This window comes from Symphalangus syndactylus, chromosome 14 (genome assembly GCF_028878055.3).
Source record: "Symphalangus syndactylus isolate Jambi chromosome 14, NHGRI_mSymSyn1-v2.1_pri, whole genome shotgun sequence".
In the NCBI taxonomy this organism is placed as follows: Eukaryota; Metazoa; Chordata; class Mammalia; order Primates; family Hylobatidae; genus Symphalangus; species Symphalangus syndactylus.
The window spans coordinates 51,930,397-51,945,950 of NC_072436.2; the positions used below are offsets into that span (position 1 = coordinate 51,930,397).

Below are 15,554 nucleotides of genomic sequence, written 5' to 3' on the forward strand. Positions count from 1 at the left end.
AGGAGGTAACACCCATCATGCAGGTCATGTAGAGCAGCCTTGGGACATTTGATTCCTTGCCTAAGACTCTTCTTTCCTGGTGTAGCCTTGTTCTAGAAAGGTCTGGAAGACTTGTCACAGTTCTGACATAGGATGAGCCTTTGGTCCTGATCTCTTGGATGCCCAGACAGCCTGGGAAACCAGCAGAGCTTTGGACAAGTTAAGCAGCCCATTGAAATCAACATTCCTGATAATCATATATCTAAGAGATTCCAAAATGTTCCAGGGATTCTTTTACAGGATCTGCATAGGGTTAGAAAGCACAGGAGTCAAAGAGGCCTTCTCCCTTGGCCTCCATGGCCATCATCCTCTGCTTTTGTCAGTTGGTCTCCCCAGAGTAGAGTCCAGGTTCCTGCTTCCAGCCTTCTGGTAGACCAGGCCCTGCCACAAGTGAGAGTTGGCCGGTTGGGTATCTGGTTTAGTCACTCGCCTCCACACTTTCACATCCTCTATCAACACCTGCACACTTGGGTTGTGACCACACATGCTCTTCCTGTTTGTACAGAAAGTGCCATTCAGAAAGCTCACCAGCTAGAAGAGAGCTCCACGTTCAGCCTCAGAAGAAAGACGTTCAACGACTTACTGGGGAGAGAAAGAAAAGGAACGGGAGCTGAGAGGTAAGATCAAACTGGAGGGTGTGCGTGCCCTCTGGGATGCCTTGCATGGAAGAGAGGTAGCCCTGACTTTGTGTCCTGAAGGGTGGCACTCCAAGTAGCTGTGCCCATGCTCCGCTGGTCAGGGCAGTGGGGAGCATTCTTGGTCAGCCTCACCGAGATGGTCCAGGCCCTGGTGAACAGCCAGAGGGATTGAGAAGGAAGAGATGGGATGTGACCAAAGTCGGTCACTGAAGCCGTGAGTGTGTGTATATGTGTGTGTGCATGTGCATGTGTGTGTGTGTGTGTGGTGGAGGGTGTACATAAAGAAGACAGAACCTGGGTCTGAACATGCTCACACACACATTTATGATGCTGGCTGGGGCCTTATGAAAAGTGCGTCTTAACCTCATGTTGCTCATTAGCTATAACCTCAAAAATAGAAACCATGACATGGCCACAGACTGGATCCCAGTCAATGGCCCCAGTGAGTGAGCTTGCAAGGAGAGATCATGGGCAGTTCCACCTAAGGCCACTGTCACTTCTGCAGAAATGGCTTGGAATGATGACCTGCTTGCTCACTGTTAGGGGCCAACAGCACTGTATTTGTATTTCTTGGATGGAACATTGTATATGTGTGTATTTGTGTGTGTGTGTGTGTATGTGCATACACACATCATGTATTTATACACATTACATTGTGTATATGTGTGTTTATGTGTGTATATATATGTACACACACATATAATATAATGCAATATACACAGTGACCAGATTTTTGAAACCAAAGAGAACTAATAGCAAGACAAAGGGGTTTTTTTCCTAATATGTGATTTCCTTGCTATTCAAGTCTCACGTATATAAAAATGAAATAATGTCTACACATGCACTTCATAATTCCTTTTATTCAAAGAGGGGATCATTCAGGTAGCTAAAGGTCAAGTGTTTACACTAACAAAGTGGTGGTAAACTCATTCTTTGAATGTTGATCGTACAAACTAAATAATCCGTCAAAAAATGTTGTCTCTGCCATTATTAAAAGCATGTGTTCCTTGGTGCAAAATTTAAGAATGTTCTAACTACCAGAGCACCTTCCTTTACCTAGGGCTATCCCATCTCACTGTTGAAATGAAGTGATTACAGTGAAAGTAATACAGACATTTAATATTCTTAGTTTTGGTTGTGTTTCTGTCAACTGCTATTCCCTTGTTCTAGGCATAACTGCACTTAATGTTTAGTGGTGCTATGCATATTTATATTTGATTTGCATTTAGAAAATAGAAAAATATATACATTGCTTATTTTCCAGATTTAAATTCTCACTCTAACATGATGGTTTTGGGCAAGTCACTATACATCTCTGCATCAGAGTTCCCACTTCTGTAACACAAGTACAACAGTAGATAGTAATCCCTTCCTCTTAAGAATTAAATAAGCTAATACATGCAAAGTGCTTAGACAAGTGCCTGGAACATTGAAAGGGCTCAGTAAGTATTAGCAGCTGTTATCATTGTCATCATCATCATCATTATCATCATCATTATCTTTTGTACAATTAAGCCATCAAACTTGAAGGGACGTGGTAAGAGTTTGGGAAAGGTGAAAGGTGGGAGATGGTGTGTGTAAAATGGGTTTGGAGGGTGACAGTTAAGGCCAGAGCAGTGACATTACAGTCCTTACACTGCAGCTACAGACAAGTAGTGAGCAGGAAAGAGGAACAGCACAGAACACCCCTCCCTATGAGGCCTGCTTGTGAGAGGAACATATTCTGGAGCTCTGTGGGCTCGATCACATGTACTCATACACATCTTGCACAGCAAACCAGGAAATAGGCACATGGAACAGTGACATCCAAATGATAGTATATAATATGCGTTCAGTGCCTTTCAGGTGTGAGACATGGCACTCGGCATTTTACACACATTTTGTTATTGTATCTGAGCCATTGCGATTATGCTTACTTTAGAGGAGAGACTGATAGGCAGCCTAAGAGTGTAGAGCAGGGAAATAGAAACGTTGGGATCTGACCATCTCCAGATTCTGTGTCCCAATCCCCCACCCATCACACCCAGAATACAAAGCAAGTAGTAACAAAACGTGACCAGTGAGGTCATCCAGTTTCAGAGAGTTTAAGAAACAAGTTCAAAGTCACAGAGAAAGCTGAAGACGTGGTGAGGAGCTCGATGCTGGTTTCCAAATTCCAACCATTTTTTCTACACCACTACTCAGAGGAAGGACCTGACGTCTTGCCTATCAAGGTTGACAGCTATGGACCCCTTCCATAAATAACTTTTATCTTCTGCACTTCCACATCTTTTTCTGTGGAGTGGGTGTAATGTCCTGTCCTACAGAGTTCACAGGGTTTTATGAGGGCTCAATGAGTCTACATATGTAAAATGCTGTTATATTATTTCCGAGTCATGTAAGGAAAATGTGTTGAAATCCACCTTCGGTAAAGGCAAGTTAAATGGAAATGAAAAGTATAAATAATGTTGGTTCTTAATGACATGTCATTAGGTATGATTTAACTTGTTCTTTCAAATGACCCATTTGCACCCTCTGGAGCTGATGTTCCATAATTTGTGCAACCATTCCCCTATATGAAAATGTAGTTGATTTCCAGTTTTTGAATATTACAAGTTAAACTGCAATGACTGTTCTAGAAATCCTTTAGTGCAATCATCCTGTCTGTTCTTTTAGTATTTCCAAGTCTGACAAACAAGTCATATTTCATTTCTGCTTTCATTTGCCTTTTTTTGGTTATTAGTGAGTTGATTCTCAATGTTTTAAAACATAGCCTTGCCAAAAACTAAAAACATTATTCTTCATCCAGAAAACAGCCAAAAATACATGCTCCTTTCAAAGTGAAATGGCACCATTGTTCTCATCATTAAAATACAAGCAGGTGTTTGTGTACAAATATAAACCTATTAAAAAGCATCTTGCACAGATATTCCTCTTTATAGTTTTTATCTGCGCTAAAAATTGGGGGTTATAATGAATACAAGACAACTAGACTCCTGCAATAACTAATAAACACGACAATTTGATTTATTGCTGTTCCTCCCCTATAGCCTGTTGACAGATTTTGCTTTATGGAAAAATTACCATGGCTTAAATCTCTATCATATGGCACTTAATTCAATCGGCAATATGTTACCAATTAGATCCTGCTTAAACTACCATCAGCCAGCAGACCAGGGGACATGTTAAATAGAATGACAATCAGATAACTAGTAAAATGCTTTGTGGCAGCTTTCTCAGGACCAAGGAGCAATGTGGAGACCATGGATAATGAAGAGAGAAAGGGCAAATAGGGCTTTTACTTTTCCCCATCCTGAAAATTGAAATTGTTTCAAGTTCTCCTAAAAGCATGCATTTGTGTTTGAGTGGTGGTTGTAGAAGTTGATATTCACCACTTCTCTTCCGCCCTTCATCCTCTTGCCCCTTTGATGATAAATTGGCAAACAGAAAGGCATTCTACCTCCAAATCCTCTCTAATGTGATGATGCATAACTTCGACTCAGTTGTTGCGTCTCATTTAGTGGTGTCTTTTTTTTTTTTTTGAGACAGAGTCTTGCTCCGTCACCCAGGCTGGAGTGCAGTGGCGTGATCTCGGCTCACTGCAACCTCCGCCTCCTGGGTTCAAGTGATTTTCCTGCCTCAGCCTCCTGAGGAGCTGGGATTACAGGCACCCACAATCACGCCTGGCTAATTTTTGTATTCTTAGTAGAGATGGGGTTTCACCATATTGGCCAGGCTGGTCTCAAACTCCTGACCTCAGGTGATGTGCCCCCCCTTGGCCTCCCAAACTGCTGGGATTACAGGCATGAGCCACTGCGCCCGGCCTACTGATATCTTTTAAGATTTCGCCTTTCTTCCAAGCCCTGGATGATGACCACAGTAAAGAGAAATCTTTTTAAGTGGTATGAGCTCCCTTTTTCTATTTTCCTCTTGGAGTCTGGTTGTATCAGACAGTGCTCTTGTTGCAAAAGACAGAAACCGAATCAGGCTATGCTGAACAAAATGTCAATCTAGCAGAACAATATTGGGGGCTGACTGACTTAAAATAGAGCAGCAAGCAAAGGTAAGAACACCATTAAGAACCACAGGAATGGAAACGTGGCAACAGTCTGGGCCACATGATGTGGCTGCCACAGTGACAGATATGACCTCAATTGTCCCCATATTGGGATGTCACTTATTTAAAATCCCAGAAAGAGGGGAGAGAGTGATGACCCCTGTTTAGATCACATGCCTGCCTCTTGAGGAAAGGTAGACCCTCCATTAGACTTCCGGCCTATCTGCCACATCTATGCATAGTGAGGCATCCCCAGAAGGAAGACTGCGGTGGTAACAGGAAGGGAAGATAGTTGGTGGGGACAGCAAAAAAATCACAAATGTCTTCCACACAGTCATTGCATGGTGAGCTCTGAGTGGAGGCTGGCTTGTTATCATGGGCAATCTAACCGTTGGTGGGTTTGTTTGCAGAGATAGGCATACAAAAGGGAGAACTGGCAGATGGCTACCCCATGCTTCCTGCATCCTCATTCTGATTGCTTTGCTTCTATAGCTGGGAGTGGAGTATGAAGACCAAGGAATTTTCTTAAAGACCTGAGCAGTTATCTGGAACTCCTCACAAAATCACAGGAATGGGTATTATTTCCTAGCTCCTACTCTACACTGGGCATAGATGTTATGGACATCTTCTGAGTCCCACAACACCCCTGCAAGGCAGATATGATACACTCCTTTCACCTGTGGAGAACAGAGGCTCAAAGAGGCTAGGTGACCCTCAGGAAACACAGATGAGTGGTCCCTGCCCAGTCTGCCCAGCTCTGAAACCTTCCATACCAGCTCACTTAGGGCGATCCTGTGTCTAGGTGTACAGGCAGTTCATGTGGTTGTATTTGAATAAAATCCCTTTCCTCCAGGATGCCAGTGTGTGTGTGTGTGTGTGTGTGTATGCACATGTGCACATGCACACATGCACACACCAGGCACACATAACCAGGAAGAGTACTGAGGGGAAAGTTAGGGGCTCAGAGGAAAAACATCCCATGTGTTACAACTTTGCCTGGGCTGTCCCTATTTCTAAATACCATGACAATATTTTTTGAAGCAAAGATCAAAGGACATATGGTCTGACTCATGGGTTAATAAAGGGAAAAATCTTTGAAATTGGGAATATCTGGGACATTCTGAGATGTGTGGCTACAGTCATTCCCAGGGCACCTGGAAATCATGAAGTTCTTTGGGAAACACCATGAAATCCTGACATATTAAATCCCATCCTCCAAACTAGGAATGATTTTACTAGCAGAGATTAGGACAGCCTTATACATCGGTTATATAACTTCGTACATGTGAGATCCCACGAGGTGAAAATAATAAAGGTATTGCAATCTGTCTGTATCAGCTGTAAAATAATTCAAAATAATAGAATTCTTTATATATAAGTAGATTCCTTATGGCAAAAAGAAAAAGGCCAGTAAGAAAATGCAATGGGGAAGTGGGATGCAATTCATAAAGGGCATCAAAATTTAAATACCTAGAAAAGAATTTAAGAGGAAACACCACAAGACCTATATAAAAAAGAATCTACAAAATCTACTTAGCGATGTAAAACATACATAAATGGAAACATATACCATGCAGAAAACTCAATATCAACTCTCAGCAAACCAATTTTTATTTTAAAAGATTAAACTAAAATTCCAATGCATTTGAGGAGGGAGAGGACTTGATAAAATTCAAATGTCAAATTTCAAATTAATTTTAGATAAGAATAACCAGGATACTTTTGGAAAAAAGATGAGAAAAAGAGGAAGTGCGGTACTTGTTTTGTCAGATACAAAAGCTTCAGTGGTCACATAGCTCCAAATGAATAAACAGATCAATGGGGGAGAAGGGAAAGTGTGAAAGTGCACACACACTCCCACATGTGCCCATTTAGAATATGGGAAAAGCCCCTTTTCGAATCAGTAATTTCAAGAATGAGGACAGTCATAGTGAGAATTGTCAGTCTTCATTTGACTTGATTCTTCAGCTGATTTGACACATTCACTCCTTCCTTCTGGAAACCTTCCTCCTCTGCCTCCCAGATCATCATTCTCTTCCTCTCTTCCTACCTCACTGGCCGCGCCTTCTCAGCCTCCCTTTTGGGTGCCTTCTCCACCTCTCTCACATCTCTGGGTGGTGAAGCGCCCCAGTCCCTTGATGACCCTGCTTTATCTGCATTCGCTCCCAGATTATCTGGTCCACTGTGACCACTGAAACACCAACGATGCCCAAACTTACATGTCCCAGCCCTGACTTCTTTCCTGACTACAGACCCAGCTCTCCCACAACACTCAATCTCTCCTTTTGAATGTGTGTTCAACCTTACATCTTAACATATCCGAAACAGTTGCTAATTTCTCTAACTCCAGCCCTGTTCCTCCCACAGTTTTCTCACATCCCCACAAAGCCCCTTCATTCTTCCAGAGTCAGCCTAGGACCTTGAAGCCATCCTTCACTTCTTTCCTTCACAACCCGTAGCTAATCCATCAGCAAATCCCATGTGTGTGTTCTTTGAAATCATCCAGAATTGAATCGCTTCTTACCACTTTAGCCTCTACCTCCCTGGTCCTGGATCCTATGGTCTCTCCCCTGCTCTCCAAAGTAATCTTCTTTCCACACTCTCCCTCCTTCACTCTGTTCTTAGCGCAGAGCCAGAGGAATTCTTATAACACTTAAGTCAAAGTATATGACTGCTCAGAACTCTCCTGTGGGTCCCTACTTCACTGTTCCAGTTGTTGCTTGCCCCATAACCAACTACCCTAAACCATAGTGGCTCAAAACAAACTTCCGCATTTGCTCAAGATGTCATGGGTCATGCATCAGGGTCTTTGGTTGTCTGGGATGGCTGAGCAGGAGGATCCCCTTCCACTCACATGTCTGGTGCCTTGGAGCTCCTTGGGCTCTCTCTCTCTTCATATGGCATCTCATTCTCCCGGGCTGTCCCTGTGCCTTGGGCTTCTCACAGAATGGCCATCTTTTGGTGGTTGCACTTTTCGCATTGTGATTTGTTTCTAAGAGGCAGGAAGCAGAAGCTGCCATAGCAGTTAAGAGTTGCTCCTAAAATACACAGCAGACTTTATGCCATCTTCTATTGACCAAAGCAGTCACCAGGCCTGCTCAGACTCAAAGAGGTTGAGGGATAGGTTCCATCTCCTGAGGGAGGCATGACAATGTCACATTGCAAAAGAGCTCACACGCACTGCTGTGGCCATCTTTGGGAAATACAATCCACTACCCTCACCCAGTGCAAAATCCAAGGCCTTCACTGTGACCTATCAGGGGCTACTTGATCTGGCTCCTATCACCCCTCTGAACTGTTCTAGTGCTCTTTCCCTTATTTGTGGTACTGCTCCAGTAGAGTGGTCTCTTCATCATTTCTCGAACACTCCTATGTCATGGCCTGGTACCTTGGAGCTCTTCCCCAGATGCATAGGTCACGTCTCACTCCCTTTAGGTCTCTGCCCAATGCCACCATTTCAAAGAGTGCTTCCCTGACCACCCTGTATAAAATAACCAGCCTCTCCCTGTTCACTGCATTTAGCTTCATCTACCTTATATATTTAGTTGCCATTATCTGCTGTTTCCATTAAAATGAAAGTTCCTTCTTGTATCCCAAGGACCTAGAACAATGCCTGCTCATAGTGGGTCTTAGATAAACTGTTTGCTGAACAAATGAATGATTGGATAACTTTTCAGTAAATGATATTGAGACGCTGTCTAACTGCTATGGATGGTGGAGAGGAGAGTAAAAACTAGATGCAAACCTAGTGTATTAAATCAAAATAAATTCTAAAAGGATCATCATGTGAGGTAATCAAGTTATAAAATTGCTAGGGAAAAATTCAGGTAAAGATTAAATGATCTTGGGATGAGAAAGTTTTTCGTAAGCCTGATACCAAATAAATAAAGTATAAATGAAAATAAGGATAGCTTTGACTCTGTCGAAAATGCCACAAAAACATAAAAAGATGAACGGCAAACCTGGAAAAATACTTCAATATATAATGACAGCTTACTATCCTTCATATATAAGGAGCTCTGTCAAATAAATTCAGAACAAAATACAGATGCCTAATAAGCAGTTGGGAAGAAAAAATTTACTTTATTAGTAAACCAAAGCTGCACGTTGAAATACAATAATATTGACGAAATTTTAATGCTAGTATTCGTGTTGGAAAATGCATATTTTTATACAAGGCTTATATGAATACATGTTGGTACAAACTTTCCTGTGGGTAATCACCTGTAGTAGCTGTCAAAAGCCTTAAAAACTAGATATTTTTCCTGATGGGTGTATGTGCAAAGATATTTATCATAATGTGTTTCATCATAGCAAAAATGTGGGAACAAGCTACATTTCCAAAGATAGAGTGGCTTGAGCAAATTGTACCATATTAGTCCAGTGAACTACTATGCAGTCATGTAAAATCCTGATATATATTTCTTTTGAAATATAAAGATGGCCCCTTTATATTATTATTATTATTTTATTTTATTTTTTGAGACAGAGTCTGGCTCTGTCGCCCAGGCTGGAGTGCAGTGGTGCGGTCTCAGCTCACTGCAAGCTCTGCCTCCCAGGTTCATGCCATTCTCCTGCCTCAGCCTCCCCAGAAGCTGGGACTACAGGCGTCCGCCACCACGCCTGGGTAATTTTTCTGTATGTTTAGTGGAGACAGAGTTTCACTGTGTTAGCCAAGATGGTCTCGATCTCCTGACCACGTGATCTGCCCACCTCAGCCTCCCAAAGTGCTGGGATTACAGGCGTGAGCCACCGTGCCCGGCCTATTTTATTAAGTGAAAAAAAGTTGGCTAAAAAGTAGTACATGAGAGCCAGGCACAGTGGCATGTGCCTGTAATTCCAGCTGCTGGGGAGGCTGAGAAAGGAAGATTGCTTGAGTCCAGGAGTTCCAGGCTGTAGGTCACTAAGATCATGCCTGTGAGTGGCCACTGCACTCCAGCCTGAACTACACTGTGAAACCCTGCCTCTAAAAGAAAAAAAAAAAATAGTATGTATAGTATGACTGCACTCTGGTTAAAAAACAAACAACGAAACATACATACTAGGGGATACATTTTCAAACATTAAAGTGAATATTTCCAATGATGGAATTGTGGATGAGTGCAGGGTTTTTTTTGTATCGTTTTTACTTCTCATATTTTATTTCATTTTTTAGAGACAGGGTCTGGCTCTGTCACCCAGGCTGGAGTGCAGTGGTGATCACAGTTCACTGCAGCCTCCAACTCCTGGGCTCAAGTGATCCTCCCGCCTCAACCTCCTAAAGTGCTGAGATTACAGGTGTGAGCCACCGCACCCAGACAGCAATGTAGTCTTTTAAAATATGAGACCCAGGTATGGTGGTGCGTGCCTGTAATCCCAGCTATGGCAGGCTGAGGTGGAAGGATCACTTGAGCCCCGAGAGTTCGAGGCTGCCGTGAGCTGATCACACCTCTGCACTCCAGCCTGCAAGACAAAGCAAAACCCCGTATCTAAAACAAAAACAAAAACAAAAACAGAACATTGAGAAAACCCAACCCATTGACCTAATTTCTTCTTTCAAATTTGAAAAGGCCAGCATCATTCAATTTTTTAAAATTTTTAATAATATATTTTACTTAATCCAAAACAAGAAAAAATATTATCATTTCAATGTGTAATCAATATAAAAACAGGAAATGAGATATTTAACATTTTTTTGAGTACTAAGTCTTCAAATTAGATTAGCCATGATTCAAATGCTCAGCAGTCACATGTGGTTAGTGGTTACCATAGTGGACAGCAAGGGTCTGGTTATTCACTTGGCATTAGTGTATGTATACTGCCTTGATACTTCACTTAATTTTCAACTAAAGCTGAGGATGAAGAGGAAAAAAGATACCGCACCCTTTCTTTTTCAAGAAACTTTTCTAAATTTCTCTTGTCTTTTTCTTTTTTCTCTCCTCATTAAGTTATTATGTCTTATTGATCTTTCTCTTGATTAAGCAGAAAAAAGACTTAACTACATTCTTTGTCTTTTTAGTAGTGTTGGTTTTGTTTTGTTGTTTCTAGAGTTATTTTCTGATTGACAAAATTGTGTATATTTATGGCACATAGCATGATGCTTTGATATAGGTATACATTATGGGATGGCTAAATCAAGCTATTTAACATATGTATTCATATGTATTACTTGTCATTTACTTATTTTGTGCGTGTTGTGAAGATACTTAGAATCTACTCTCTTAGCAATTTTCAAGTATATAACACATTGTTATTAAGTATAGTCACCATGCTGTACAGTGGATCTCCTGAACTTATTCCTCCTGTCTAACTGAGGCATCCTTCAAATTCAACAGCAGAATCCTAGGTGCAATCTGTGGGTTTAGATGGGGAACCAATTCTCCAAGATGCAGAACTAAGAATGTTCTGCCAGTGGAGGTGGAGTGTGTGGTGGGCCAGTCCTCCCTCAGAGCTGGGAACAATGTACCCCTCAAGGCAGGCGCTCCATCCCACCCTGACTCCTTTATGTCCTGGCTGAGTGAGGGTGAGCCAGTTACCTGTTCTGTAAAAGGGGATGGCAGATTCAATGAGCAAAGACATGAACCCTTCTTAGAACAAGGTCTAGGATATAGTGGGTGCTCAACAAACATTAGCTTTTAACATTACTATTATCTTCTAATGCCATGTATGACACACAGATGGAACTTTAAAAATGTTTATCCATGCCTGTAATCCCAGCACTTTAGGAAGCTGAGGCAGGTGGATAACTTGAGGTCAGGAGTTCAAGACCAGCCTAGCCAACATGGTGAAACACGGTCTGTACTAAAAATACAAAAATTAGCCGGGTGTGGTGGTACATGCCTATAATCCCAGCTCCTCGGGAGGCTGAGGCAGGAGAATCACTTGAACCCGGGAGGCAGAGGTTGCAGTGAGCCGAGACTGCACCACTGCACTCCAGCCTGGGCGACAGAGCAAGACTCTCTCTCTAAAAAAATAAAAAAAAAAATGTTTATTCATTCTTTCACTCATTCATCCCTAGATCCTTGGGGTGTGTGGTAGTCTTTGGTGGCAACACTGCTTTATATCAACATTTGACTCATATATATATATAAAATGGACAGGGTGCTGCAGAAGTCCTTCAGTTCTTGAGAAATCTATATTAAAAGGCAGCCTCTCCCAGGAAAACTGCACTCACATCATATCATTAATACTAACCTGAAAATCATACTCATTCAAGTAGCTTAAGGGATGAGAAAGTACCGTGGAGAGACTAAACCAACAGTTTCTCAGTTTGGTTAAACCAGTAATAAACTTTGTCCCCAGGTGTAAGTTTCCCAGGATTAGTAAGCTGCCCTGTTCTTAAGCAGCGGCTGGAATGTTGAGTCCATCTTTTTCGTTGTTTTTTTAAGTAGGGTGTTTATAATCTGGGGCTAGAGAAACGTGGAGCTGAAAATATTGCTATGGAGTTTCTGACCATTAATTTTGAGTCTATTATTCAATCTTTATTGTTGTCTGGCCTGCAATTATATTTTTGTACTTTAAGAGATGCTTGACAATCTTTGTTTAGAAATGAAGAGTGAGTGGTTAACCTTCTGGCCTGGCAGGTGCCCTCTGTCATCTCAGCTGAGAAGCCTGCGGTATTGCTAGTGTCTCTGTGGGGCTGTCCTGGAGGCAGCTCATGCCCCAGGGACCTGCGATGGCAGCCCAGTGATCTCATCAACGCACACTGCAGCCAATGATTTTGCTCACAAACCTCCTAAAAGAACTACAGGAAACTCCATACTCTGAAGCTTCCTGGAAATCAGTATTTGAAACTGCCCCTTTGGTGCCCAGGGGCTTTTATTTCTTAAGCAACGCACTGCTATAAGATTTGGGCAGGCAGTGATGTGCCTGTGGGCACACGGCTGAGCCCGTGGATAGAGACTAAAATCCAGCCCACACTCCACTTGCTCAGAGAAAGGGAAACCTGTTTTCTAATTCTCACAAACGCATTGGCATCTCATCAAGCCCTGTGCCCATGGGGTGCACTCTTCAGAGTGGGTGTCTCTTACTTTTGTGCAGAGGACAGGCCCAGGTGAGGTGAGTGTCTGGTCTGGCAGAAACCTGGGGTGCAGAAACGTGGAGGTGGCATGGAGCCTTGCCTGCAGAGCACATCAGTTTTAGGAAGGATGACATCTGCAAGCTATGAACCTAGCCATAGGTTGCACTAACACTGAATGTATTGATGAACTTCTGGAAACTTCGTGCATCCTACCTGAGTTTGGAGACTCCTATCTCAATCATTCTGCTTTACATGCCACACTCTGTCAACTGACAGGGAGCTACTGAAAGTGTGACATACACAATATGCCTCCCTTAGGATAGGGATTCCCATTGGCAGCACTTGGCCGTGGCATGCCTCCTTTTCATGCACAATATGAATTGTATGAGGCAGGACTACATAAAGGCCAAGTGTAAAGCCTTCATTGAGTGTTATACCTGGACTGAAATCTCAATTGTGCCTCCTACTATAAAATAATATTAATCATCACTCATTGTGTGCCTCTTACATGCCAGGCACTAGAAGTTATGTGACCATGAGCAAATTACTTTTCTCTCTGAGTCTCAATTTACTCTTCGGTTAAAATGGGGACAATAATGGAACTCTCATCTGGGTTGTTGTGAGGATTTATTGAGGCTGTATCCAATTCATTTAGAGTGCCAGGAACATGCTAAGTACTCAGTAAAAATTAGCTGTTTTTATTGTATAGACACTGGATCTGCATCAGCTTTAATGTGCCAGTTACCTGAAGAACAAGTGAATTAGACGTATTGAGAAGAGGGTTAATTCCTCAGGCTGGTGGGGCATTTTGTGAAGCACAATAGTAATTTTCTAAACGGCTCTGAGTAACCTGTAAAAAACCATGCATGTAACACAGGCCCCATTGGTTTCCTAGAGAGTAAATTGCCCAGCAGAATGACCTGACCATTACTTGCTTGTAAAGCAAACTGTTTTATACGTGAATATGTAGACACACACACACATACACACACACACAGTTATAGGACATTTGCCAGGGAAAGTACTAAACTGATGTTTTTGCCTAAATACCCAATCGCTTTTGTTTTGCAGAAAGTTTCACACATATGATTTAGACTTTACGATCAGTCATTGTTTACATCGGGAAGCATCAATCCGGAGTAACTGGCAAGCAGGTGCACATTCAAATGATACAGTAATATCTCTGCTGCAGTTTCCTATTATTTGAGGGGAAAAGTCATTTGGGATTTTTGTTCCAGAATCTCATCAAAATAGATATTTTAGTTACGTTAAGCGGTTGCTGCTGCTAAGCCAGTCAATGGTGGCAATGTTGATGAAGTCAGGGGAACGGAGAAGGTAGCCAGGCCTATGAGCTGCGGGCCTGTGTTGTGTCCAGAGACAGATGCTCTGGAGCCGCCTGACCGTTGACCCTGACCTCTGACCCCACTCCCTCCCGCCGTACTCCAGGACACAGAAATGTGTCCGCAGGAAGGATATACAAATTAAATATCTCCGTGCTGAGACCTTAGAGGTCATCTATTCTAACCATCCTCTCCCTTCCCAGCACACTTCGATATGTAGTCAACAACTCTTTAACTACTTCTGGCAATGAAACCTTTTGACAGGGCCATTCCTTTTTCAAAGAGTTCTAATTACTTGAAAGTCCTTTATTTCAAACTGAAGTCAGCCTTTTTGTAATTGCTACCCTTGCATCCCATTTCACCTTCTGGTGTCACAGTGGACCGATCTAAGGCCATGGGGTTGACTTAGGCATGCAGGTCATAATTCTCGACGTTCAAAGCCTCCTTGGGGCCAAATAACAATAACCAACATTTATTAATCTCCAGTGGCATGAGTTTGAAGAGGCAGACTCTGGGAAAGTCATTGCTTGACCTCTGAAATTGACTTCCTTGAGTAGGTCACTCTGGTCTTCCTTAACCAACCACAGAAAAAATCAGAGGCCTCTGGAGAGGTTTCCCCATGAGGCTGGGCTAGAGGAAAGAGAGAGAACTAGGGGTGGTATTATCCATACCTGTTTTAAAGGAGTCTTAGTTACAGGAAAGGGGTCCCGATCCAGACTCCAAGAGAGGGGGTCTTGGATCTTGCGCAAGAAAGAATTCAGGGCGAGTCCATAGAGTCAAGTGAAAACAAGTTTATTAAAAACGTGAAGGGATAAAAGAATGGCTACTCCATAGACAGAGCAGCCCCGAGGGCTGCTGGTTGCCCATTTTTATGGTTATTTCTTGATGATATGCTAAACAAGGGGTGGATTATTCATGCCTCCCCTTATTAGACCATATAGGGTAACTTTCTGACATTTGCTATGGCATTTGTAAACTGTCATGGCGCTGGTGGGAGTGTAGCAGTGAGGACGACCAGAGGTCACTCTCACGGCCATCTTGGTTTTGGTGGGATTTAGCCGGCTTCTTTACTGCAATCTGTTTTATCAGCAAGGTCTTTAGGACCTGTATATTGTGCCGACCTCCCATTTCATCCTGTGACTTAGAATGCCTTAAATGTCTGGGAATGCAGCCCAGTAGATTTCAGCCTCATTTTACCCAGCTCCTATTCAAGATGGAGTTGCTCTGGCTCACACGCCTCTGACACCTCCAGCTTAGAAAGGGAGCTAGCCAGACAGGGTTGAAGATCTACCTGCTCTGTGAAGAACTGTTTTCTGACGAATGCCAACTCCTGCAGGTGGTGTCTGCCATCCCGGGAGCTCTTCAGGCCTCTGGGTAACTCATCAGTCCCTGGGCAGGGGCCTCCTTGGGCTACTCTTCTTAGGGGTTGTTTATTCAAACATTCAGAGCATTTGTGCAACAGTGGCATGGAAGAGCAGTTGAAGCTGAGAGGTCAGGCAAAA

The 15,554-nt window shown here is 42.7% G+C and overlaps 1 protein-coding gene across 3 annotated transcripts in view; it reads left to right on the forward strand.

Annotated features, from left to right (window-relative positions):
- The first annotated feature begins 518 nt into the window (after window positions 1–518).
- The window catches only part of AFF3 (ALF transcription elongation factor 3), a 606,392-nt gene continuing 591,356 nt past the window's right edge, over window positions 519–15,554 (forward strand). Inside the window, exon 1 of one of the 3 annotated variants that reach the window (XM_063617614.1) lies at window positions 519–656. The gene's annotated coding sequence lies outside the window, so the exon portion shown is untranslated. The remainder of the gene's footprint in view (window positions 657–15,554) is intronic. The other 2 variants (XM_055243815.2, XM_063617612.1) reach the window with 2 other exon arrangements.